Source organism: Heptranchias perlo, chromosome 3 (genome assembly GCF_035084215.1).
Source record: "Heptranchias perlo isolate sHepPer1 chromosome 3, sHepPer1.hap1, whole genome shotgun sequence".
Classification (NCBI taxonomy): Eukaryota; Metazoa; Chordata; class Chondrichthyes; order Hexanchiformes; family Hexanchidae; genus Heptranchias; species Heptranchias perlo.
In genome coordinates, this window is record NC_090327.1 from 76,668,985 (window position 1) to 76,695,179 (window position 26,195).

At 41.8% G+C, this 26,195-nt stretch overlaps 1 protein-coding gene across 9 annotated transcripts in view; it reads right to left on the reverse strand.

The window, feature by feature from the left end:
- The window catches only part of ncoa2 (nuclear receptor coactivator 2), a 280,623-nt gene that overhangs the window by 154,325 nt on the left and 100,103 nt on the right, over positions 1-26,195 (reverse strand). Inside the window, exon 3 of one of the 9 annotated variants that reach the window (XM_067980339.1) lies at positions 11,153-11,224. The exons of the other annotated variants lie outside the window; for them this stretch is intronic. The gene's annotated coding sequence lies outside the window, so the exon portion shown is untranslated. The remainder of the gene's footprint in view (positions 1-11,152; positions 11,225-26,195) is intronic. 9 annotated transcript variants of the gene reach the window in all.

The window sequence follows — 26,195 nt, forward strand, 5'->3', positions numbered from 1 at the left end:
GGAAGTCAGTTAGTATTTTGTTTCTTGGTAAGTGTTTTTTTTAAATTGGTTATTGTGTTTAGTGGTTGGTAGTGTTTTTAGTGGTTGGTATTAGTAAAATAACCTGAAAGCTAAACAACAAAGTTAAAGAGAAACCAGAGCAGTTAAACAATCCCAGGGAAAAATCTCAAAAGGAGACATCATGGTTAGCAGAGAGGGTGAAGCAGTGGAACCCGAGGAAATTAAACTAAGTCTTTAATTTACCATACACACTATATTTTTAACTGAACTATAAATAAAATTAAATAAATAATTACTAATTAATTTAAAATCAAGCTAAAATCCTTCTACTAAACATAATCTAGACCATAAGTGTTTCTATTAGTTCTAGAATTAAATTAATACTAGTAAATAAAAACTAGAAATGGCCGTGCAGGCTGTGTGTTGGGACTGTGGTATGTGGGAGGCTGTGGACAGCGAGACTGTCCCGGATTGCCGCATCTGCAGGAACTATCTCTGCCTTGAGTCACTCCTCCTCAGAGTCCTTGAGCTGGAGTGTGAGTTAGAGACACTCAGACACATTGCTCAGCGGGATAAGGGGAACCAAGGGGAGGTAGAAAAGGAGGCCCCACAGACACTGGTCCTATCCAAAAGGTACAATGTACTTTCTACCTGTGAGGATAAGGATCTAGGCTGTGGAGTGGACAGCCAGAATGCTAACCAAGGCACTGTGAAGGAGACAGTCTGGGGTGGGGAGCAGACAAGGTTGTAGTCATAGGGGTTTCGATAATCAGGGGAGTAGGCCTCAGCAGTCGCGACAGAGAGCCCAGAGGGCGTGTTGCCTACCTGGTGCAAGGGTAAAGGATATCTTGGAGTAACTGGAGGAGAACTTGGAAAGGGAGGGGCAAGATCCAGTTGTTGTGGTCCATATTGGGACCAATGACACAGGGAAGAAAAGGTCGGAGGTCCTGCTACAGGAATGTCAAAAGTTAGGAACTAAATTAAAAATCAGGACCTCACGGGCGGTAATCTCGGGATTACTACCCAAGCCACGTGCTAATTGACATAGGGATAGGCAGATCAAGGTGAGTGGCTACAAAACAGAAAACACAGTGGGGGTTAAGGGTACCTACTCAGACTGGCAAAAGGTGGGCAGTGGTGTTCCACAGGGATCGGTGCTGGGACCACTGTTCCAATTCCCGAATCCAAATTGTTAATTGTAAGTACAATCTCAAAATTTGCAGATGACACCAAATCGGGGGGGGGGGTGTAGTTAATACAAAGAAAGAATGCGTCAAAATGCAAGACGATATTAATAAACTTGCAGAATGAAATTCATTTGCCAATTACATGCCCAATGTCGATAAGTGTGAGGTGGTGCATTTTGGTAGGAAGAATAAGGAGGCCACATACTGCCTGAATAATAAGAGTCGAAATGGAATAGAGGAGCAAAGGGATCCAGATACACAAACCATTAAAAGTAGCGACGCAGGTTAATAAGACCATAAAAAAAGGCAAATCAAGAACTAGGGTTCATTTCTGGAGGGATAGAATTGAAAAGCGAAGTTATGTTAAACTTGTATAGAATCTTTGTTAGACCACACGGAGTATTGTGCACAGTTCTGGTCGCCATATTATAGAAAGGATGTAGGCACTGGAGAGGATGCAAAAAAAAAATTCACAAGGATGATATCAAAGCTGAGAGGCTATACTTATCAGGAAAGATTGAACAAGCTGCGGGCTCTTTTTTCTAGAAAAGAGAAGGCTGAGGGGTGACCTGATAGAGTTCCTTAAGATAAGGATAGGATAGACCGGAGAGAAAATGTTTCCACTTGTGGGGGAGTCCAAAACTAGAGGTCATGAATATAAAACAGTCGCTAATAAATCCATTAGGGAATTCAGGAGAAACTTCTTTACCCAAAGAGTGGTAAGAATGTGGAACATGCTACCACAAGGAGTAGTTGAGGCAAATAGCATAGATTCATTTAAGGGGAAGCTAGATAAGCACATGGGGGAGAATGAAATAAAAGGGTATCCTGATAGAGTTAGATGAAGTAGGGAGGGAGGAGGCTCATGTGGAGCATAAACGCTGGCATTGGCCAGTTGGGCCAAATGGCCTGTTTCTGTGCTGTTGTTTCGATGTAACGCGATGTAACTGCATTCTTTAATTACATAATTGTAGGAGGAATTCTACACAAAATGGGTGAAGTGAATTAGGTGACAATTTGGATTTTAAAAGAAGTATCCTTTCATCAGGGAATGCTTTACCTACCTAGATATTAACTGATTCACATAACTAAGATTTAAAAAATCAGGACACTGCAGGGATACTAAAACGTTCTCTTACCAATATTAACAAGCTACAAAATTGCTACACCACTTTTTGATTATATAACTGCACTGAACATTTGATGTTCAAAAATCAAAATAGCATCCAGTTAATGTTTGAATGCTGTGTCTACTTTGGTAGCAAATGAAATGCATCACAGATGTGTCATTTTTTTACTAGGCAAGTATGGAAGTAAAAGCAAGTTTACAGCCATTTTTATTCTTCCCTCATCAAAACCTCTTCTGTCATCTAAACTAAAAAGACTACAAATTATATATTTTTGCAATTAATATTTGAATTAATAGTGCAGATATCACTAACCATAACAGCCATATCATTTAACTTCATTAGTGCCCTCTGATCTCCAGTCTATGCAATTGCTCTTAGCCTTCTCCTTATGGTAATATTTACATCACCCTAAATTGCACAATGGGCAACTATATCTGCACAAACACATCATGTAAACCAGGAAATTGACAAGTTCAATCCCTGGTGTTACAGGGGTAGAAGTGGGGGCACTACAACAGACATCACCATCCCCGGAATAGAGAGGGAAAAATAAAGTCAACCATGCCCCATTCCTGATCATCACCCAATGCTTAAAAAACAAGTTGTGTGGGTATCAGGAAGTATAAGGATCATCTCAGCTGTGATAACATTCCAACAGTCACATAGCCCAAGAACATTCACTGACTAGATTTGTACATGAGAATGACACTTAGTGAGGTGCCATTTGATACCTTGCGTAAGAGTCACTATCTTTGCAAAGAGGATAAAATGATTTTGAAAAATTAGAGGAAAACTATAAAAGAAAAAACACATTTATTTGCACAAATATGGAAAATTGGTCTGCCTGCCATTGCAGGGAAAACCAATTTATTTTGTGTCTGCTTAAGTGCGGGTCACAATTGTATTTGCATATCTAGTATCACAATAATTAGAGAGCTGGGGTGTGGTTCATCCAGAAGCTTACAAGTCAGCCTTTGCTACATTGGGTCTCTCAACTTTAACTAGTGAAGAAAAATCCTGCGCACTATACTCGTGGAGAAAGAGCAAAAAAACTCCATCACAGTCATAATACACCTGTCTGCTACCAATGCACTGGTACAGCGACATGAAGTGGTACAGCTAATACCTACTAATGCACAAATATCAATTATTTAAAATGAGTCATCAAGTCTGAATATTGGTGCAATGGTATGACAAACACACCTTATATTAACAATTTCTGTTTTTCTCCAATCCTATTGACCATCTCTACTTTATGCAATGCAAATCTTGTAGCTAACTACCATTTAATTATATTTAAGATTTTTTTTTTAAAAAGGTGCCAATACATGAATTACATTTATTTGCTGGACTTTTGCTTTAAAAGATCGTTGGTAGATATTCTTGAATTCTAGCAATCTTAATTGACAGAGTAGGATATTAATATTAAAAGTGTTCTAGACTGCATACAATATTCTTAGGAAAGGTTCAAAGATCAAGTGTGAGCTGTTTAAACCAGAAGCTCCTCTCCCTCCCCACCCAAATCTTAAAAACGCATTTTGCATTTTAAAAGTAAATTAATTGCTGAATCAGGTCCATCTAATAATATTGGTAAATAAAATTGCGGCAAGTTTTATACTAGAACAAATGAAGATTAAAGCACAACTCATCTTGGTGCTTTAATCAGCTCTTAGCATACAAAGCAAACTAACACACCATTATAAAAACACTTGAGATTTAATGAAAAGTTTAACTGCACACTTCACAATTTTTCACAATGAACACAGTGGTGTAACTTGAACAATATTGGTTAAGAATGTACAGACATTTGATGTACATTTTTGTACATGCACTACCACCACCCACAGTGTCTTTACAACTGTGGGTTTTAACAGGTCCTCTCGGACAGAGATATGAAGACTGTTATTAAGATTAAGACTCACCCACTTCATCATGCAGTAAACATATGGTAATTTCACCTTTAAGCTTCTGACTACACAAGAATGCTGGAATAATTTCTCCACTAAATAAATGCAGAAAATTCCCAACATGAGGTGGTTTAGTGAAGAACGGTCTTAATGTAGCCAGCAACAACTAAACCAGACCAGACATCAAGCAGCCACAGTAACCTGTGGAGTCAGAGTTTCATCTTCATTGGCTGTATCAGATCATGTGATTTAAACATCTTTAACTTTAATGCAACTACAAGCTGTTCCACTTAAAGGAGAACTGCAGGCTAATATATATTACCAATCGTTAATTAATTTACACATTACAATGGAACACAAATCAAAAAGCTGAATTTTTCACTTACTAGTGCCTACTGTAATCAGAGTATCCTCTTTCCCAGCATTATTTACTACAAGTCAGGTTACCGGCACAAAGCGCGGGAGAAGGGGCAGAGAGGAGCGGCACAAAGCGCGGGAGAAGGGGCCGAGAGGAGCACTGTAAAACAAACGAAGGGAAAAATCGGGAAAAAAGTGATGCCAGAGCAGAGGGAGGAGCAGTGAAGCCCAAGGAATTACAGACAAGTGTTTAATTTATTATATACATAAGCTAAATGTTTAATTAATTCAGATCTAAGGGGATAAAATCATATTAACCAAATAGAGGATACTAACATTAAAGCGCTCTGAATTTCATTACATTAAAATCTGGTGTGTGTATATATATATATATATATATATATATATATGAGTTAAGGAAATCATAAAATAAAGAAGTTAACAAAAACAAGGCAAATTATCTACAAAATAATCTGAAATCAAGCTCAATCCATCTACTAAATATAATATCTAGATCTCAATTAATTGTGTATATCTCAAACTAAGTTAATACTCATTCATTAATAAATAAATAAATTTCTAGAAATGGCAGTGCAGGCTGTGCGTTGGGACTAATACATAGGATTCTATAGACAGCAAGACTGTCCCAGATTGCCACATCTGCAGGAAATGTCTCTGCCTTGAGACACTCCGGCTCAGAGTCTTTGACCTGGAATGCGAATTAGAGACACTCCAACACAAGGGAGGGGGAGGGATTTTTTTTTAAAGATACTTTTCACCAGAGCACAGTCACACCTGAGGAAAGCACAGATATTGGAAGGGAGGTGCGTGACTGTTAACAGAGTAAGGGAAGCCATGGGGAAATAGAGGAGGTCCCGCAGACACTGGTCCTGTCCAATAGGTACAACGTACTTGCTACCTGTGGGGATAAGGATGTAGACTGCGGGGTGGATAGCCTGAATGCTAACCGTGGCACCGGGGAGCAGGAGGCAATCCAAGGGGCGGAGGGGGTGGGAAGAGCAGAATGGAAAGGTTGTCATCATTGGGGATTCAATAATTAGGGTAATAGACAGCGTCCTCTGCAGTCGCGACCGAAAGCCCAGAGGATGTGTTGCCTACCTGGTGTAAAGATAAAGGATATCTTGGAGCAACTGGAGAAGAGCTTGGAAAGGGAGGGGGGGGGGGAAGATCCAGTTGTCGTGGTCCATGTTGGAACCAATGATACAGGGAATAAAAGGGAGGAGATCCTGCTAAGTTAACAACTAAATTTTAAAAAAGGACCTCCCATGTGGTAATCTCGGCATTACTACCCAAGCCATGTGCTAATTGGCACAGGGATAGGCAGATCAGGAAGGTGAGTGCGTGGCTGAAAGACTGGTGTGAGAAGGAGGGGTTCCATTTCATGGGAACTGGCACCAGTACTGGGACAGGAAGAAGCTGTACCATTGGGATGGGCTCCACCTAAACTGGAATGGGATCAGTGACCTAGTGGAAAGGATAAATAGGGCCGTCACTAGGACTTTAAACTAGTAAGACAGGGAAGAGGGATCTGGTGAAAATAAAACATGTCTAAGGATAAAAGAAATGGGAGATGAGAGTAAAGCTCCGACCAAGGTAAGGAACAAGGGTAACGTAAACGGTCAGAGGTCAAAGCATTATAGAGCATGAAGACAAAATGACTTAAAATAAAGTGAGTGGAACAATTATCAAAAATAAATTGCCTATACACCATCCCATAAAAAAAATGGGGGAACTGGAGGCATTAATTCGTATTGAGTGCCAGATGTAGTAGGGATAACTGAAACATAGCTACATAAAGAACAGGACTGGCAGTTAATATTGCAGGGTATAAGGTATTTAGAAAGGACAGGGAAGGAAGATGGGGTGGGGGTAGAGTAGCTGTACTCATTAGAGACAACATAATGGCAATAGATAAAAAGGGACATAAGTAATATTAAGATAGAAACAGAATCCATTTGGATTGAGACAAAAAGGATAAGAAGGGATTGTTCACATTAATAGGCATATTCTACAGGCCACCTAATAGTGGATGAGAAGTAGAAGAATAAATATGTAGACAAGTCTATGAGTAAAGAACATTGAGTAATAATCATGGAAGATTTCAACTACCCCCAAAGAGATGGGAAAGGAGAATGGAGTTTTTACAGTGTGTACATGACTCCTTTCTTATCCAGTATGTGAGAAATCCATAAGAGAGGAATCACTGCTAGATCTAGTAATGGGAAATGAACCAGAACAGATAAGGGAAGTAAGCATAGGGGAACATCTAGGCAATAGCGATCATAACAAAGTTTAAAATAATGATTGAGAAAGTCACAGGAAAGACAAAGACCAAAGTAATAGATTGGGAAAAAGCTAATTTTATGGGGATGAGAATGGAAATAGGGATGGTAAAATGGAACACAAAATAACAGAGATAGAACAGTGGGAAATATTTAAAATGGTGATCAAGAGTGTTCAGGAGAAATATATTCTTCTTAAAAAAGAACAAACTGGCCAATAATGAAACACCATGGATGAATAAAGCGATACGGGTAAAATTGAAACTAAAAAAGGCATACTTAGTACATAGACAATAGAGAGGATGACAAAAGGGAATACAAAGAGGTTCAGAAGGATGTCAAAAAAACAGGAATTATGAAATTAAATTAGAAAGGAATATAAAAAGTATTCTACAGACACAAATAACAAAAGAAAAATGAGAATAGGGATAAGGCCACAAAGGGACGCACAAGATGAACTCACAGGTAATGACAGCAAAATGGCAGAAATATTGAATAGTTACTTTGCCTCAGTATTTACCAGGGAGTCTAATAAAGGTGGGTATGACATTAACAGAGATGATCAAAAAAGGTATGAAGACATTTAAGATAGGAAGGGGGGGGGGGGGGGGGGGAGACAATTGATAAACTAATTAAACTTAGTGTATAAAACCCCTGGTCCAGATGGATTGCATCCACGCATATTAAAATAAGTTAGGGAAGAGATAGCAGAGGCACTATTACATATATATAAAAATTCATTGGAAAAGGCAATAGTGCCAGAGCGGACAGCTAATGTTATTCCTATATTTAAAAAGGGAGATAGAACAAGTCCAGGGAACTATAGGCCAGTTAGCTTAATATCGGTGATAGGAAAAATAATGGAATCTTTACTCAAAGATGTAATAGAAAAACATCTAGAAAACAAAAATATAATAGAGTAGTCAGCACGGATTTCAGAAGGGAAAGTCGTGCTTGACCAAGCTTATTCGATTCTTTGAACAAGTAACAGAAATAGACAAGGGTAATGCATTTGGATTTTCAAAAAGGTACTGCCTTGTAGACTCATGACTAAGGTCCGAGCATGTGGAGTCAGAGGATAGGTAGCAGAATGGCTAGCAAGCTGGCTACAAAACAGAAAACAGTAGGGGTTAAGGGTAACTATTCAGACTGGCAAAAGGTTGGAAGTGGTGTTCCACAGGGATCAGTGTTGGGACTATATTGTTCCCAATTTACATCAATGATTTGCTTATCTGCCCAGCTGGGAAGTAACTAATTATGGTACAAAACCATATTGCCAAACAACTAAAAATTAACTTTTAAAAATGTGAAATCTCATTACTCCTTATTTTAATACTTCTTAGTCATTAAAAATGTTTTTAAAAATTAACAATTTTTTTTAAAACTCTTCTCTTATTTAATTCAATTTTTCTTACCCTCTCTTTTTTCGCTGTCTGCAACATTGATTTTAACGTTGTATCTTTCACTTCTTGATTTAATGCTCCAAGCCTGCAAAGGCATTTAATGCAGCTTGTCAAAAATGCTGCGATCTGATTAGCTGAGAGGAGAGCTTGCTCCTCTCGCTTCTCCCAGGGTCCTAGCTTCGCTTGAACAGACGCTGGGCTCTTCTCCACTTCCTATTTGAGGAAGTGGATGATGAAAAGATCGCGGTGAGTTAGTGGGTTAGTATAAATCTACGGAGTGGTGAGGAGCATTGGTTCGATGCTCCGAGCAATTTCTGCTCCTTGCAGAATGGGTGCATAATTGGCAAATGAATTTCAGTACAGATAACTGAGGTGGTGTATTTTGGTAGGAAGAATAAGCAGGCCACATATTGCATGGATAGTAAAAGTATGAACGGGATAGAGGAGCAAAGGGATCTTGGGGTACAGATACACAAATCACTAAAAGTAGCGACGCAGGTTAATACGGCCATAAAAAAGGCAAACCAAGCCTTTGGAAAAGCAAAGAAGTTATGTTAAACTTGTGTAGAACCTTGGTTAGACTACACTTGGAGTACTGTGCACAATTCTGGTCTCTATATTATAAAAAAGGATATAGAGACATTGGAGAACGTGCAAAAAAAGATTCACAAGGATGATACCAGCATCAGGAAAGATTGCACAGGCTAGGGCTCTTTTCTCTAGAAAACGCCGAGGAGTGATCTTTGAGGTCTTTCAGATTATGAATGGGTTTGATCGGGTAGATGTAGAGAAAATGTTTCCACTTGTCGGGGGGGGGGGGGGGGTCCAAAACTAAAGGTCATCAATATTAGACGGACAGTGACTAATAAATCCAATAGGGAATTCAGGAGAAACTTCTTTACCCAAAGAGTGTCAAGAATGTGGAACGTGCTACCACAAGGAGTAGTTCATAGAATCATAGAAGTTACAACATGGAAACAGGCCCTTCGGCCCAACATGTCCATGTCGCCCAGTTTATACCACTAAGCTAGTCCCAATTGCCTGCACTTGGCCCATATCCCTCGATACCCATCTTCCCCATGTAACTGTCCAAATGCTTTTTAAAAGACAAAATTGTACCCGCCTCTACTACTGCCTCTGGCAGCTCGTTCCAGACACTCACCACCCTTTCAGTGAAAAAATTGCCCCTCTGGACCCTTTTGTATCTCTCCCCTCTCACCTTAAATCTATGCCCCCTCGTTATAGACTCCCCTACCTTTGGGAAAAGATTTTGACTATCGACCTTATCTATGCCCCTCATTATTTTATAGACTTCTATAAGATCACCCCTTAACCTCCTACTCTCCAGGGAAAAAAGTCCCAGTCCGTCTAACCTCTCCCTGTAAGTCAAACCATCAAGTCCCGGTAGCATCCTAGTAAATCTTTTCTGCACTCTTTCTAGTTTAATAATATCCTTTCTATAATAGGGTGACCAGAACTGTACACAGTACTCCAAGTGTGGCCTCACCAATGCCCTGTACAACTTCAACAAGACATCCCAACTCCTGCATTCAATGTTCTGACCAATGAAACCAAGCATGCCGAATGCCTTCTTCACCACCCTATCCACCTGTGACTCCACTTTCAAGGAGCTATGAACCTGTACTCCCAGATCTCTTTGTTCTATAACTCTCCCCAACGCCCTACCATTAACGGAGTAGGTCCTGGCCCGATTCGATCTACCAAAATGCATCACCTCACATTTATCTAAATTAAACTCCATCTGCCATTCATCGGCCCACTGGCCCAATTTATCAAGATCCCGTTGCAATCCTAGATAGTTGAGGCAAATAGCATAGATGCATTTAAGGGGAAGCTAGATAAGCACATGGGGGAGAAAGGAATAGAAGGGTATCCTGATAGGGATTGATGTAGTAGGGAGGGAGGAGGCTCCTGTGGAGCATAAACGCCAACATAGACCAGTTAGGCCGAATGTCCTGTTTCTGTGCTGTAGCCTCAATGTAACCAGCTGGTAAGAATGTGCATGGACAAATTTATTTCCATTCCGATGACTCACTTCACAAGCTTTCGGAGGCTTTCTCCTTTGTCAGGCGCTCGCTCACCTGACGAAGGAGAAAGCCTCCGAAAGCTTGTGATTTTCAAATAAAACAGTTGGACTATAACCTGGTGTTGTAAGATTCCTTACATTCAGAAGACAAGTTATGTGGGGGTGGGGAGGAAACAGAGTGGGGACAGACACATTTCTATTATTAGTGAAGATACAACAATTTGGTAATTATACCAGTCTTTACTGCAATCAATAAAACACAAAAAAGGAAAATAACTTTGGAGTTGGGGGAGAAAGGGGATATTAGCTGGGGCCAAGTAATCCTCAATTACATAATCACTTTCACTAATGTATTTTGTTAAACCTCAAAGTTCTAGGCAAGATCTTTCCCAATCTCTAGGTGCCAGTTAAATTATGGCAATCACATACTACACAATACAAATTGTATTCAGCTTGGCTCAGTGGTAGCACTCTTGTTTGAGTCAGAAAATTATGGAATCGTGCTTCACTTGAGCATATAATCTAGGCTGACACTTAGAGGAGACTTGGGCGTATTGTAGATATACGGGTAACAAAGTTATATCCAAAATTCTGCAATCTTTTAAGTCATGTAATTGATTTGTACCCAGGTTACGTGCGTATCTTGGCACAAATGTGGAGGAAACTCCAGGCCAGGATGCCGGTCTTGCAGGTTGGACAAGGCTGACTTTTAAGCTGCTTTTTAAAGCTACAATAGTTATATTATGTTACAGGAAGTAAATCTTCCACAATCATCTTGGAAAAGCATAGGAAACATTCTCTGCAAATTGTAGACTTACCAGCCAAATTACCAAATTTCATATTGCTGTTGATACCAGAATGGAATGTTCCTTTGCCCTCCTGTTTACCTGCTAAGTGAAAATTGCAACCCCATTAGCAGGTGTCAGCCATGGCTTAGCGGTAGCACTCACTTCTCAGTCAGAAGGTTGTGGGTTCAAGTCCCACTCTAGAGACTTGAGTACATAATCCAGGCTGACACTTCAGTACAGTACTGAGGGAGTGCTGCACTGTCGAAGGTGAAGTCTTTTGGATTACACTGCCTTCTCAGGTAGATGTAAAAGATCCCCTATCGCTATTCAACGCAGAGCAGGGGAGTTCTCCCTCAGTGTTCTGCCAATATTTATCCCTAAACCAACACGACTAAAACAGACAGGTCATTATCTCATTGCTGTATATACAACTTTGCTATGCGCACGCTGACTGGCTGCTGTGTTTCCTACATTACAACAGTGATTGCAGTGAAGTGCTTTGGGAAGTCCAGAAGTTGTGAAAGGCACTATGTAAATGCAAGTTCTTCCTTCTTGTTAAATGTTGCGCTCTAATGCCCAGATGAATAACATTTTAGAAAATATCCAAAAGCTTTGCTTTCAATGCACATATTTATTATAGTCATGGCATTTGTACACTACAGGAGTCCAGCCGACTGTAGATTTACATTTCTCCCAGCATTAGCTGCACTCCCAAGCACAGTATAACCAATTGGACAAGCAGGAATGCGTAGGATGACAAATCCACTGTCATTAAAACTTTCTGTTCCTGGAAAGTAAATATAGGGGCCTGGAGTTTCCTTCTTGGGGGCAATCTGGAATTGCACCCAAAATTGCATCCATTTTGCCAATGTCAAGTTACACCCAAGTATCCTCCCAACCTCATTAGAATACACCCGAACTTAAAGTGGGCGTAAATCAGGGTAAACAATCGGGGCCCAAGGAAACCCCAAACTCCCACCAATATATTTCTTCTTCGAGTCTTAAAATTAAATTAAAAGTTTCAACTCATTCATGCACATCAGTCACAGCTTGTTTAAAATCCTGCAATCAGGGAAGCTTTTTAATTTTTAATGCAATTTATACTTTGCCAAAAAATGCATTAAAATAAACAGAAGGGAGCAGGTCTCAGTGAGGATAATTCTTTTTAAAAAATGCTCAAAAATTTGCAGTTAAAAGACCAGAAAAATTACTTGGTTTCTTGCTGCTCCTGAAAATCTGGGCACAATGTGGAGACACCCTCCAACAAGCATAATTGGAGGATGCTCACATTTCAGAATTGGTGGCGTGGCCAGTTTTGTAGGCAGAGATGTGTTTGGACAGAAGTTTTGCTGGACAGACATAAAAGATAGAGAAGAATTGGGCGTATTGTAGATATATGGGTAACAAAGTTACGCCCAAAATTCCACAATCTTTTAAGTCATGTAATTGGTGAGTGCCCAGATTACATGTGTATCTTGGCGCAAATATGGAGGAAACTCCAGGCCAGGATGTCGGTCTTGCAGGTTGCACTAGTTGACTTTCAAGCTGCTTTTTACTTGTCATTTAAATAAACTGAAGAATACACCCTCAGACTAAAAAGGCTTGAAATGGATTGTTTGATAAAATGATGCTTTCTTCAATGGGAAATATATCTGTGACACACATTACAACTGAGCTAAAAGAAATCGGAATCAGGATCTGCGTCTTTATGGCGAGGAATGGACTTCACTATGCCATGGAAATGTCACTCCGATACTTGGACATTTTTTTTAAATGAAGGTAGAAGCAGCTTTTGATCGGTTTGCTAAATAATTGAATTCTTGTTGGCCATCAACTTCTTTGGCATTAAAAGTAAATCCTTCATTCCTTTCACACCCCACCCGTTAGCTGTCATGCACCTCAGGGTTCCAATGGTGTGTTATACTGCAGACTCGATTAAAGTTACTGGTGCACAAATGAAAGTTGCTTCCAAATCATATTTATGACTGCATTTTTGGTTAAGGAGCAAAGGTTTATGCAAACTAGCAATATAGAAACTGCAGTCAGAACAAATAATGTTCACAGAGGGATATGTTTACATTTAACATTGGTGGCTTAGGAAAAAACCACCTCAAAGTGGATCGCTGTGCCTCCAGGTACACAAGTGTTGCCTCATTTACATCACAATGCTAAAGTTAACATGTGGGGCCACCTCTAGCACGATTCCCATAAAAAAGCATGAAGTGATCTTATACACTTTTGTCATCCATGTAAAATTCTCTGATCAACTGTATTCATTTAGAAATTTACTACGTTGTATTGTTCCTTTTTAAAAGCAATGGCTTACGGGTAATATACTATTATTAGGTGCAAAATTTTGGATCAGTGTCAATACTAAAAAGCATAATTTCTTACCAAGAGGCACTGGTAAGGCTTCACAGCCTTCAACATGTCATCGATGACGACAAACACCTCACTAAGGCCATCCCCACGCCTCCACTACTCGCCTTCAAACAGCCACCTAACCTCAAACAGACCATCGTTCGCAGCAAATTACCCAACTTTCAGGAGAACAGCGTTCCCGACACCACACAACTCTGCCACAGCAACCTCTGCAAGACATGCCAGATCATCGACACAGATACCACCATCACACGAGAGGACACCACCCACCAGGTACATGGTTCATACTCCTGTGATTCAGCCAACGTTGTCTACCTCATACGTTGCAGGAAAGGATGCCCCGGAGCATGGTACATTGGCGAGACCATGCAGACACTGCGACAACAGATGAACGAACACTGCACAACAATCACCAGACAGGAGGGTTCCCTCCCAGTCGGGGGACACTTCAGCAGTCAAGGACATTCAGCCTCCGATCTTCGGGTAAGCGTACTCCAAGGCGGCCTTCGACTCACACGACAACGCAAAATCGTCGAGCAGAAATTGATAGCCAAGTTCTGCACCCATGAGGACGGCCTCAACCGGGATCTTGGGTTCATGTCACGCTACATGTAACCCCACCAGCGAAAAAAATGTTATCTGTTTTTAATACAACTGGTCATTCTACCTCTTTCTCTGCCTTTCGGGTGTCTCTGTCTCTCTCTCTCTCTCTGTCTGTGTTGTGACCGTTTGTGTATTCGGTAGTCTTGTATGTAATGTTTCCCTGTCTGAACACCATTCAAGTCCTTTGATTGCTTTGACAACGGGCAGTTGGAAAGATTATCTGTAATCACCAGGCATTGTTCTCTGACTATATATGCTATACCTTTATGGAATCCTACACTCACCTGATGAAGGAGGAAGTCTCCGAAAGCTTGTGATTTCAAATAAAACTGTTGGACTATAACCTGTTGTAAGACTCCTTACATTTGTCCACCCCAGTCCATCACCGGCATCTCCACATCCTGGTTTTAAGAGTAAGTTTATGGGAACCTGTACAGTAATAACTCCACTCACAAATTAAAGTGACAAGTCCCAACATGCCAATGATACACAGGCTTCTGGCAGTGCAAAGTCAAAATGACAGAGCTTTACATTAATGTTCTGTACAAAAAAGTGTAAATTCTAGGCATACAGTCTTCATTAAATATATTTTCAGTTGTTTGCATATGATGCAATGAAATTACATCAAAATACTATCTCAAATGCACATCATTTTATTGGAACAGGAGTAGGCCATTAAGCACCTCTGACCTGTTTCACCATTCAATTAGATCATGGTTGATCTGCACCTCAACTCCATTCACCTGCCTGTCTTCTATATCCCTTGATACCCTTACCTAACAGAAATCTATTTGATCTCAGTCTTAAAAATTTCAATTGACCTAGCATCCATAGCCTTTTGGAAGAGTGTTCCAGATTTCCACTACTCTGGAAAAGTCCTTCCTTATTTCACTCCTAAATGTTCTAGGTCTAATTTTATTATGCCCTCTTCGTTTCAAAACAAGTGATTAACATTTCATGCTACCACATGAAATAAAACAGAAAAAAAAACCACATAGCAGGCCCACCTGCCTTTGAAAAGAGAAAAGAAAGAATGGTGTTTCTGACAAAGACCTGTCTCCAGGCCTCTACTATATAGGTAAACCCATCTTTTCTCTTCAGATCCTGACAGGCCCACTGTGTATTTCCAGCATTTTCTGTTTTTATTTCAGATTTCCAGCCTTTCTAGCTTTTTTTCCATTTTTATCCTGAGTTACTGTACAATTATTCTAAAAATTCACACATGGAACTCGTAACATTTTACAAAATGGTGGTGCATCGTCATTGCTGCAGTTTTTTTCAAACTGCATTTTGATAAGACATGTCTTGGGTTGGGTACTTTCAATAGGAGGGCCTGATTTTGGAGAAGGAATTCCCTCAAAATATCTAGTCCAGGGCAAAAATGACCCTCTTGTATAACTTGGGGGGAGAAGAATGATTACATGGCACTCAAATACAAAAATCACCACACTGGAACTGTCAGGCATTTATTAAGAGATCTGAAACAAATTAGCTTTTTTTCTGACATTCTTCTTCCTATTTCTGCTTTAATAAATGTTCATTTCCTGTTCCCATCCCCCAAGCATCAGCTCCAATCCTAACTTTAAAATACCATGTGTTACTTTTAATATACAGGATAGTGCAGTGTGGTTACTGGCCTCAATCATGAAGATCTCATAAATCACTGAGGTGCTTATGCATTGTGACTTTCTCATAAAATAGCACATATGGTAAGAATATGAAAATGACATTCTGCCCATTGAGTGAATTAAGCCCGTAATACACAACTACTAGTGCAGCATCTTCAGTATATTTAATAAAAACACCATTCCCAGAGCTGATCTTTTATCATTCCATCCACATACTATAAACAGGTTTCAGTCGATATTTTCCACTTACCTGTAGAAGTTACTAACTACTGTGAAGAGATTATTAACAGCTTCTTGTAAACAGACATCAGGGAGCTACCTAAGCCTGACTGAAACAGATGGAAAACTAGAAATGTCAACATAACTTTCATAAGCTACTGATTTAGGGGCATTTATGGTAACGGTCATAATGTACTCAACTAAGTGAAAAAGGCACAGAAATGTTGAACAGTGCAGTCTTCAGCACCAGGAAATTACATGTTCCTAACCATGCATTCTGGCATTATTGGACCCAGCCTTTAGCAAATTTTCACAATCCCTCTCAAAGATTGTGACCTTCATCTGGAGGCAAAAGATTACTTCTATAATGGCCTCTCAAAAACAGTCTATTAGGGAAATGTGTGAAAATGCACATTGCTGGGGATTTGATGAACCAGGCCACAGTACAGAATATTAACATTCATTGCAACTGTTTTTGTTGTCATTTTGTTTTGAGAGAACTGGAGCTGAAGTGTGACCAAGTCAGCAGTGTAGTAATGATGGTTTAAAAAGAGTGCTGTGGGCAGTACAGAACAGATTTGAGCAACAAGAGACCAGTGAAGTGTAAAAGGACAGAAGAGTGTGGCGTTCAGCCTGAGATGCAGGTAGCCTTAAGGGCTTAGTATATTGGGGGGGGGGGGGGGGGAAGAGAGAAAAGAGAGAAAGAACTGAAGCTGGTGATATGTAATATCTCCACAATATTAGAAGTCCTCAATGCTATGCGTGTTCAGGATGACCACACATGCAAGAAGTGTCTCCAATTGCTTGTGCTCAAGCTCAGATGTTTGTTAGCTTGATAAGCAGCTGGGGACACTCCATTTCATCTGGGAGATTGAAGGGCTCCTGGAATGCACATTCCAGGAAGTGATCATCCCACAGGTGGAGTGAGCATCCATTAAGGTCGGAAGAGAAGTCAGAAAGCAGTGTTGGGATCCCAAGAGTACGGAATTAACAAACAGGCATCCGGTACTGAATACCTGACAATGAAAACAACTCAGGTGGAGGCAACCGCAAGCATAGGAACAAAGGAACAGGAGTAGGCCAATAAGCCCCTCAAGCCTGTTCCGACACTCAATTAGATCATGGCTGAATATGTATCTTAACTCCCTTTACCTGCCTTGGTTCCATATCCCTTAATACCCTTACCTAACAAAAATCTAAATCTCAGTTTTGAAATTTTCAATTGATCTAGCCTCAGCAGCTTTTTGTGGGGGGGGGGGGGAAGAAAGTGTTCCAGAATTCCACTACCCTTTGTGTGAAGAAATGCTTCCCGACATCACCAGACAGGTCTACCTCTAATTTTAACGTTATGCCCCCTTGATCTAGACACCCGCACCAGAGGAAATAGTTTCTCTCTATCTACCCTATCAAATCCTTTAATCATCTTAAACACCTCAATTAGAGCACCCCTTAATCCTCTATACTCAAGGGAATACAAGCCTAGTCAATGCAACCTTTCCTTATAATTTAACCCTTCCAGCCCCAGTATCATTCTGGTGAATCTGCACTGCACACACTCCAAGGCCAATATATCCTTCCTGAGGTGCGGTGCCCAGAAATGAATGCGGTACTCCAGAAGGAGTCTGACCAAGGTCCTGTACAACTGAAGCATAACTTCCTCCCCTTTGTATTCCAGCCCCATTAAGACAAAGACCAGTTAGATCACAGATCAGCCATGATCTTATCAAATGGCGGAGCAGGTACGAGGGGCTGAATGGCCTACTCCTGTTCCTATGTTCCTATTCCATTGGCTTTTTTGATTACCTTTTATACCTATGTATTAGTATTTAGTTATTTGTGTACCTGGACATCCAAATCCCTTTAGTGTTATCCCCGATATCCCTTGCAAGTTTTTTTTCTCATATTCCCTTTTTGCAGCTTTTACTACTTTCTTTGTAACCCTTTGCTGTTCTTTATATCTCTCCCAGTCTGTGGATCTCCACTTTGCATTTGTACAAGCCCTTTCTTTTAGTTTATATTATCTCTCACCTCTTTTGTTGACCAAGGTTATTTAATTATACAAGTAGAACTTTTGCTCTTTAGGAATGTGTACAGGTCTTGCATTGTACCAAATATTTCTTTGAACACCTCCCAATGTTCATCTGTACTTGTATCCGTTAAAAATTTAGCTAGTCTACTGTAGTCAATTTCTGCCTCGTTCCTCGTGATACGGCGAGACACGGCAGCATAGACAACAAACAGGAAAGGCATGGGCAGAGACGGAATATTGCCTCCAAGGTGCCAGGGTAAAGGATATCACAGAGCAGGTGCAAAAATGAGTTTGGAGAGGGAAGAGGAACAGCCAGAAGTCGTGGTTCACGTTGGAACCAATGGCATAAAAAGAAAATAGAACCGAGGGTCTGCAAATAAATTTTCACCAATTAGAAGATAGTCTAAAGCGCAGAACCATGAGGATAAATGGAGTTGAGGTCAAAGATCAGCCATGAACTTATTGAATGGCGGAGCAGGCTCAAGGAGCCATATGGCCTACTCCTGCTCCTATTTCTTATGTTCTGATGGTAGTAATCGCATCACTACCAGTGACATGTACTAGATAGTATAGGGATGCATGGCTGGAGAGATGGTATAGGATATGAAGGTTCAGATTCCTATAACATTGGGACCAGTAATGCGACAAGTGTGGTCTGAACGGGCTTAACTTTAACAAGGCTGGGACTAATATCGTCACTAGTAAGGTGTGTGGAAGGGATTAAAATTAATAAAGTTGAATCGGTTTGGTTAGAGTTATGGAATAAAGAGCAACTGTTACTCTATTGGGAGTATATTATAGGCTACCAAAATGTGAAAAGGAAATACAGGAAGAGACATGAAGATAAATTAGAAAAAAAAGCAGGAATAGATCCATAATAATGGGTAACTTTAATTATCAAAATTAAAAGGAGTAAAAGTGGATAAGGGGAGGGGTTTCTACAGTGTGTCCAGAACTGCTTTCCAGATTAATTGGTTTTTAAGTCCAATAAGGAATGAGATAGTGCTCATTCAGGGAAATGAAGTAGGGCAAGTAGGTAATGCAAGGGTAGAACATCTGGGAAACAGTGACCATAACATAATTAGTTTTGATATAAAAACTGAAAGGAGAGGGAACAGTCAAAAATAAAAAAGGTACTTGACTGGGGGGGGGAAACTATTTCAATGAGAGATAAAGGGAACGAAAAATTGGCAGATACGGCAGTAAACAGATAATGGAAAACATTCAAGCAGATGTTTAAGGTACAAAATTTGCACATCACAAAAATAGTAAGCATGGTTAACTGTAACAAGGATTGTAAGCAACTTCAGGAGAATTGTAAGGGGATACATTTTGGGAGGAGAAGAGGCAGACATATGCACTAAACAATAAAACTTTTTTTTTTAAAAACAAAAAGAGCAGAGACATGGCAGTTCACATACACAAATCTTTAAATGTGGGTGGACCATTTGATAAAGCTGTTTCTTTTTTAAAAAATAGGATTCCAGAATTTTATGATGGAGCCACTGAGTACAAAAATAAAGCAATATTATTAAACCTATTGCAAGGTTAGATTATCGTACCCAGTTTTAAGCACTCTCAATTTAGAAAGAATGTCAAGGCCAGGGAGACAATATGGAGATTTACTAAGATGGTGCCAGGGATGATGGGATTTAGTTATGAGAGACTAGAGAAACTAGGGCTATTTTCATTAGTGGTGATTAAAGATCTTTGAGGTGTTCCTCTATATAAGGTATCAGGTAAACAGGGAAAAATGATTTCCACTGGTCAGTGATCAATAAATCATTTATTTGAGCTTAGTCTCCAAGTCCCCATAACAACCACTTAGGCCCAGCTGTCTGAGCTGACATTTCACCGACCAAGTGAAATAGCTAGGTGTTAAGTAGCAGCTAGGTATTAATAGGTGACCAATACCTGGCATCTATACTTAGTGTTGCCACTGGTTTCACCATACATCAATCTTCTCATCCCCGTGAAATTCACACTTCCTGCCGACTAAAAGGGACTCCAAATTTCTGCAACACCATCTAATTAAACAACAGAATCAATGGGGTTACATTTCACACGTTAAATATTTCAAGTGGTGCAAGGTGTGAAATACATAGGGACTAAAGACCTGCAATTGATTAAGTACACATTAATTTCAAAAGACTAAGGGCTTCATTTTAGCACCCGCTATCGGGTGCGTTCCTGGCGAGGGGGCTCCGAAAATCGGGAAATCCTGGAGCGGGTCGAGAGCCCGGCTCCAACCCGCCCACTTCCGGGTTCCCCGCAGAGGCGCGCGCGCAGCCCCCGCATGTGGGAATCCCGCAGGCAATTAAAGCCAGCGGGGTGCCACTTAAGACTATTTACATTGATATTTCAGGTCATTAACAGACCTGATTAAGGGAACATGTGAGGAGGGATGGGATTTTCGAGACAACTGGAACTGTTTCCCATACTGGGGAAAACACTCCCAATTGAAATGGATGTGTCACAGCTGTCAGCCTGTGGCAGCTGCAAAGGTCCATTTGACGGGGGGGGGGGGGGGGGGGGGGGGGGGAGGAGGAAAGAGACACTCACTCATTGCAGGACACCACTCTGTCACTTGGGACAAAGTTTGGCCTCCACCACCCCTCATCCTGACAAGAAAATTCACCAACTTGCACACTTACCCCGGGGTCCAGACACATGTACCTACCTTGCGGACCCCCTCAGATGTACATCTTCTGGATGGGGGCAGCCGTAGCTGCAGTCATGACCTCATCGGAGGGCGAACAGCATCACCAGCCTCGCCGGCCATGCCGTCCACCTCTGACACGTGGAGCTCCACAACAGAGTGCTGTGACACATCCACCTGCACAGCAGGAGGGAGGACAACCGCAGAGAGCACTACCCTCGCCACAGGGTCCACAGACAGAGGCTCAGCTTCCTGGACCTCTCTGACCAGCAGTGCACACGGAGGATCAGAGTCACTCGACATGTAGTCGTGGACATCTGCAGCCTCCTTCATGCCGAGCTGCTCCAGGTTGGCCCGAGCATCATCATCTTACCTGTCACTGTCAAAGTCACCACTGCCCTCAACAACTTCTCCTCCGCATCCTTCCAGGGTGCCACTGGGGACATCGCCGACATCTCTCAGTCGTCTGCACAAAAGAGCCCTGCAAATACACCTACACCCACTCTGCAGTGACACAATGGGTGGCATCAGTTGTGGGTCTTCTTTGTGATTCTCAGGAAAGGGCATTATTGCACAAACCAGACAAGATTCGCAAAGACGTGGCAGTAATGGTGCCAATATAATATGTAATGTGAGTTGGTCAGAAATTCAATATAAGTAACAACCATGACAAACCCTCAAACACCCTTGTGCATCCCCTTCACGCTCACGACACATTTGCCTTGCGCTTCCTACTGCACATATGTGATGCATGCCCTGTGGCTGCAGCACAGGTAGTGGCAGGTTGAGCGAGGCTGACTGTGAAACAGATGCATGAGAGGGCGAGTATGAGATAGAGCCATGAGATTGTATGAGGATTGGGTTGAGTGGTAGCGGTGGGATGAGTACTGGCGAGGTGAGTAAGTGCAGGTAAGATGAAGATGAGGTTTGAGTGGGTATGAGGGGTGATGTGACAGAGTAGTGTTGGCAGTGCAGAAGATGTTGGGTGGGGACGGTGATGTGGTAACATCGAGCCCTTAGAATGGGTAAAGGCAGTGGGGGAAAAAGTGGCAGGGGAAATAATTCCACAACGAAAATTTGCAGTGATTTTCATAGCTGCAGAATGACAGCCTTAATCCCCATTTGCCCACCAGTGGAAACAATCTTTCACTATTTATCCACAGTAAGTCCCCAGCTTCCACTCACCACATTGCTGCGGCTCCTGGCTCTGCACCTGCATCATCCCACTTGGCCCAACTCTGACCTAAAGCCAGCTATCAGGGCTAGCTATGCATGCTTTTATTGTATTTGTTGACAGTCAGCCATACCTATCCAGCCATGCGTGACCCTGTCCCCACTTCCCACTTAGTGCAACAAGCTGCCAGGACCCTCTCTTCTCCGGGTTAGTGTTGTTCGACTCTGCCGCCAACTCTCAGAAGTTCATACCAAGACCCTGCGACACTCTCTTCTCCCCTATCATTGCGGGGAGGTTTGCTAGTGCTGTTGTGGTGGGTTTAAACTAATTTGGCAGGGGGATGGGAACCTGATAGGAGATTCAAAAGGGAGAGAAACAAAGCTGGAAATGGAAGGCAAAAAAGTAAGTGAAATTGGACGGCAGCGGAAACAAAGGCCAGCAGCAAATAAGGTCAAAATAGGAAAAAATGTTAAAAAGGAAAAATTAAAAGGCACTTTATCTGAATGCACGCAGCATTCGCAATATGGTAGATGAATTGATGGCACAAGTAGAAGTAAATGGGTATGATCTCATTGTCATTATGGAGATGTGGCTGCAAAGTGACCGAGGCTTGGAACTGAATATTCAAGGATATTCGACATTTCGGAAGGACAGGCAAAAAGGAAAAGGAGATGAGGTGGCGCTGTTAATAAAAGATAAGATCAGTACAATAGTGAGAAAGGATCTTGGCTCAGAAGATCAAGATGTAGAATCAGTTTGGGTGGAGCTAAGAAACAGCAAGGGGCAGAAAACATTGGTAGGAGTTGTTTATAGGCCTCCAAACAGTAGTGGTAATGTAGGACATGGTATAAAGCAGGAAATTAGAAGTGCATGTAACAAGGGTAATACAGTAGTCATGGGGGACTTTAATCTACATAAAGATTGGGCAAACCAAATTAGCACTAATACTGTGGAGGACGAATTCCTGGAATGTATATATGAGAAGGTTTTCTAGATCAGTATGTTGAGGAACCAACTAGGGAACAGGCTATTTTAGATCTAGTATTGTGCAATGAGAAAGGGTTAATTAATAATCTTGTTGTAAAGGAGCCCTTAGGGAAGAGTGATCATACTATGACGAATACTTCATAAAGTTTGAAAGTGATGTCGTTCAATCCGAAACTAGGGTCTTATGGCCCGGCATATTCCTCATTCTACCATTACCAACAAGCCAGGGGATCAACCCTGGTTCAATGAGGAGTGTAGAAGAGCATGCCAGGAGCAGCACCAGACGTACCTAAAAATGAGGTGCCAACCTGGTGAAGCTACAACATGGACTACATGCATGCTAAACAGCAGAAGCAACATGCTATAGACAGAGCTAAGCGATTCCACAACCAACGGATCAGATCAAAGCTCTGCAGTCCTGCCACATCCAGTCGTGAATGATGGTGGACAATTAAACAACTAACGGGAGGAGGAGGAGGAGGATCTGTAAACATCCCCATCCTCAATGATGGCAGAGTCCAGTATGTGAGTGCAAAAGACAAGGCTGAAGCGTGTGCAACCATCTTCAGCCAGAAGTGCCGAGTAGATGATCCATCTCGGCCTCCTCCAGATATCCCCATCATCACAGAAGCCAGAATTCAGCCAATTCGATTCACTCCACGTGATGTCAAGAAATGGCCGAGTCCACTGGATACAACAAAGGCGATGGGCCCCGACAACATCCTGGCTGTAATGCTGAAGACTTGTGCTCCAGAACTAGCCGCGCCTCTAGCCAAACTGTTCCAGTACAGCCACAACACTGGCATCTACCCGACAATGTGGAGAATTGCCCAGATATGTCTTGTCCACAAAAGCAGGACAAATCCAATTCGACCAGTTACCGCTCCATCAGTCTCCTCTCAATCATCAGCAAAGTGATGGAAGGTGTCGTCGACAGCGCTATCAAGCGGCACTTACGCACCGATGCTCAGTTTGGGTTCCGCCAGGACCACTCTGCTCCAGACCTCATTATGGACAAAAGAGCTGAATTCCAGAGGTGAGGCAAGAGTGACTGCCCTTGACATCAAGGCAGCATCTGACCAAGTGTGGGACCAAGGAGCCCTAGTAAAATTGAAGTCAATGGGAATCAGGGGGAAAGCTCTCCAGTGGCTGGAGTCATAACTAGCACAAAGGAAGATGGTAGTCGTTATTGGAGGCCAATCATCTCAGCCCCAGGACATTGTTGCAGGAGTTCCTCAGGGCAGTGTCCTCGGCCCAACCATCTTCAGCTGCTTCATCAATGAACTTCCCCCCATCATAAGGTCAGAAATGGGGATGTTCGCTGACGATTGCACAGTGTTAAATTCCACACGCAACCCCTCAGATAATGAGGCAGTCCATGCCCGCATGCAGCAAGACCTGGACAACATCCAGGCTTGGGCTCATAAGTGGCAAGTAACATTCGTGCCAGACAAGTGCCAGGCAATGACCATCTCCAACGAGAGAATCTAACCACCTCCCCTTGATATTCAACGGCATTACCATTGCCGAATCCCCCACCATCAACATCCTGGGGGTCATCATTGACCAGAAACTTAACTGGACCAGCCACATAAATACTGTGGCTACAACAGCGGGTCAGAGGCTGGGTATTCTGTGGCGAGTGACTCACCTCCCCACTCCCCAAAGTCTTTCCACCATCTACAAGGTACAAGTCAGGAGTGTGATGGAATACTCCCCACTTGCTTGGATGAGCGCAGCTCCAACAGTACTCAAGAAGCTCGACACCATCCAGGACAAAGCAGCCCACGAGATTGACACCCCATCCACCACTCTAAACATTCACTCCCTCCATCACCGGCGCACAGCAGCTGCAGTGTGCACCATCCACAGGATGCACTGCAGCAACTCGCCAAGGCTTCTTCAACAGCACTTCCCAAACCCACGACCTCTACCACCTAGAAGGACAAGGGCAGCAGGCACATGGGAACACCACCACCTGCACATTCCCCTCCAAGTCACACACCATCCCGACTTGGAAATATATCACCGTTCCTTCATCATTGCTGGGTCAAGATCCTGGAACTCCCTAGCTAACAGCACTGTGGGAGAACATTCACCACACGGACTGCAGCGATTCAAGAAGGCGACTCACCAAGGGCACCTTCTCGAGGGCAATTAGGGATGGGCAATAAATGCTGGCCTTGCCAGGGACGCCCACATCCCATGAACGAATAAAATAATAAAATCTAAACAATGGAAACTACAAAGGTATGAGGTGCAAGTTGGCTGTGGTTGATTGGGGAACTACATTAAAAGGTATGACGGTAGACAGGCAATGGCCAGCACTTAAAAAATTAATACATAATTTGCAACAAATATATATTTCTTTAAGGCATAAAAACCCAATAGGAAAAGTGGTCCAACCATGGCTAACGAGAAATTAAAGATAGTATTAAATCAAAGAACGAGGCATATAAAGTTGCCAGAAAAAGTAGTAAGCCTGAGGATTGGGAGCATTTTAGAATTAAGCAAAGGAGGACCAAGAAATTGATAAAGAAAGGGAAAATAGAATATACCAGCAAGAAACATAAAAATGGACTGTAAAAGCTTCTATAGGTATGTAAAAAGGAAAAGACTTACTAAGGCAAATGTGGGTCCCTTACAGACAGACAGGAGAATTTATAATGGGGAATAAGGAAATGGCAGAGAAATTAAACAAATACTTTGTGTCTGTCTTCACAGAAGACGACACAAAAAACCTTCCAGAAATACTAGAGAACCAAGGCTCCGGCGAGAATGAGGAACTGAAAGAAATTAGTATTAGTAAAAAAAAATAGTACGAGAGAAATTAATGGGATTGAAAGTCGATAAATCCCAAGGACCAGGTGATATACTCTTCAGGGTTTTGAAAGAGGTGGCTATTGGGATAGTGGATGCATTGGTTGTCATCTTCCAATATTCTATAGATTCTGGAACGGTTCCTGCAGATTGGAGGGTAGCAAATGTAACCCAGCTATTTAAGAAAGGAGGGAGAGAGAACACAGGGAACTGCAGGCACGTTAGCCTGACATCAGTAGTAGGGAAAATGCTAGAATCTATTATGAAGGATGTGATAACAGGACACTTAGAAAATAATAATAGGATTTGGCAGAGTCAACATGGACTTATGAAAGGGAAATCATGTTTGACAAACCTATTGGAGTTCTTTGAGGATGTAACTAGTAGAATAGATAAGGGGGAACCAGTGGATGTGGTGTATTTGGATTTTCAGAAGGCTTTCGATAAGGTCCCACACAGGAGGTTGGTGAACAAAGTTAGAGCATGTGGAATTGGGGGTAATATACTGGCATGGATTGAGAATTGGTTAACAGACAGAAAAGAGTAGGAATAAACAGGTCTTTTTCAGGTTG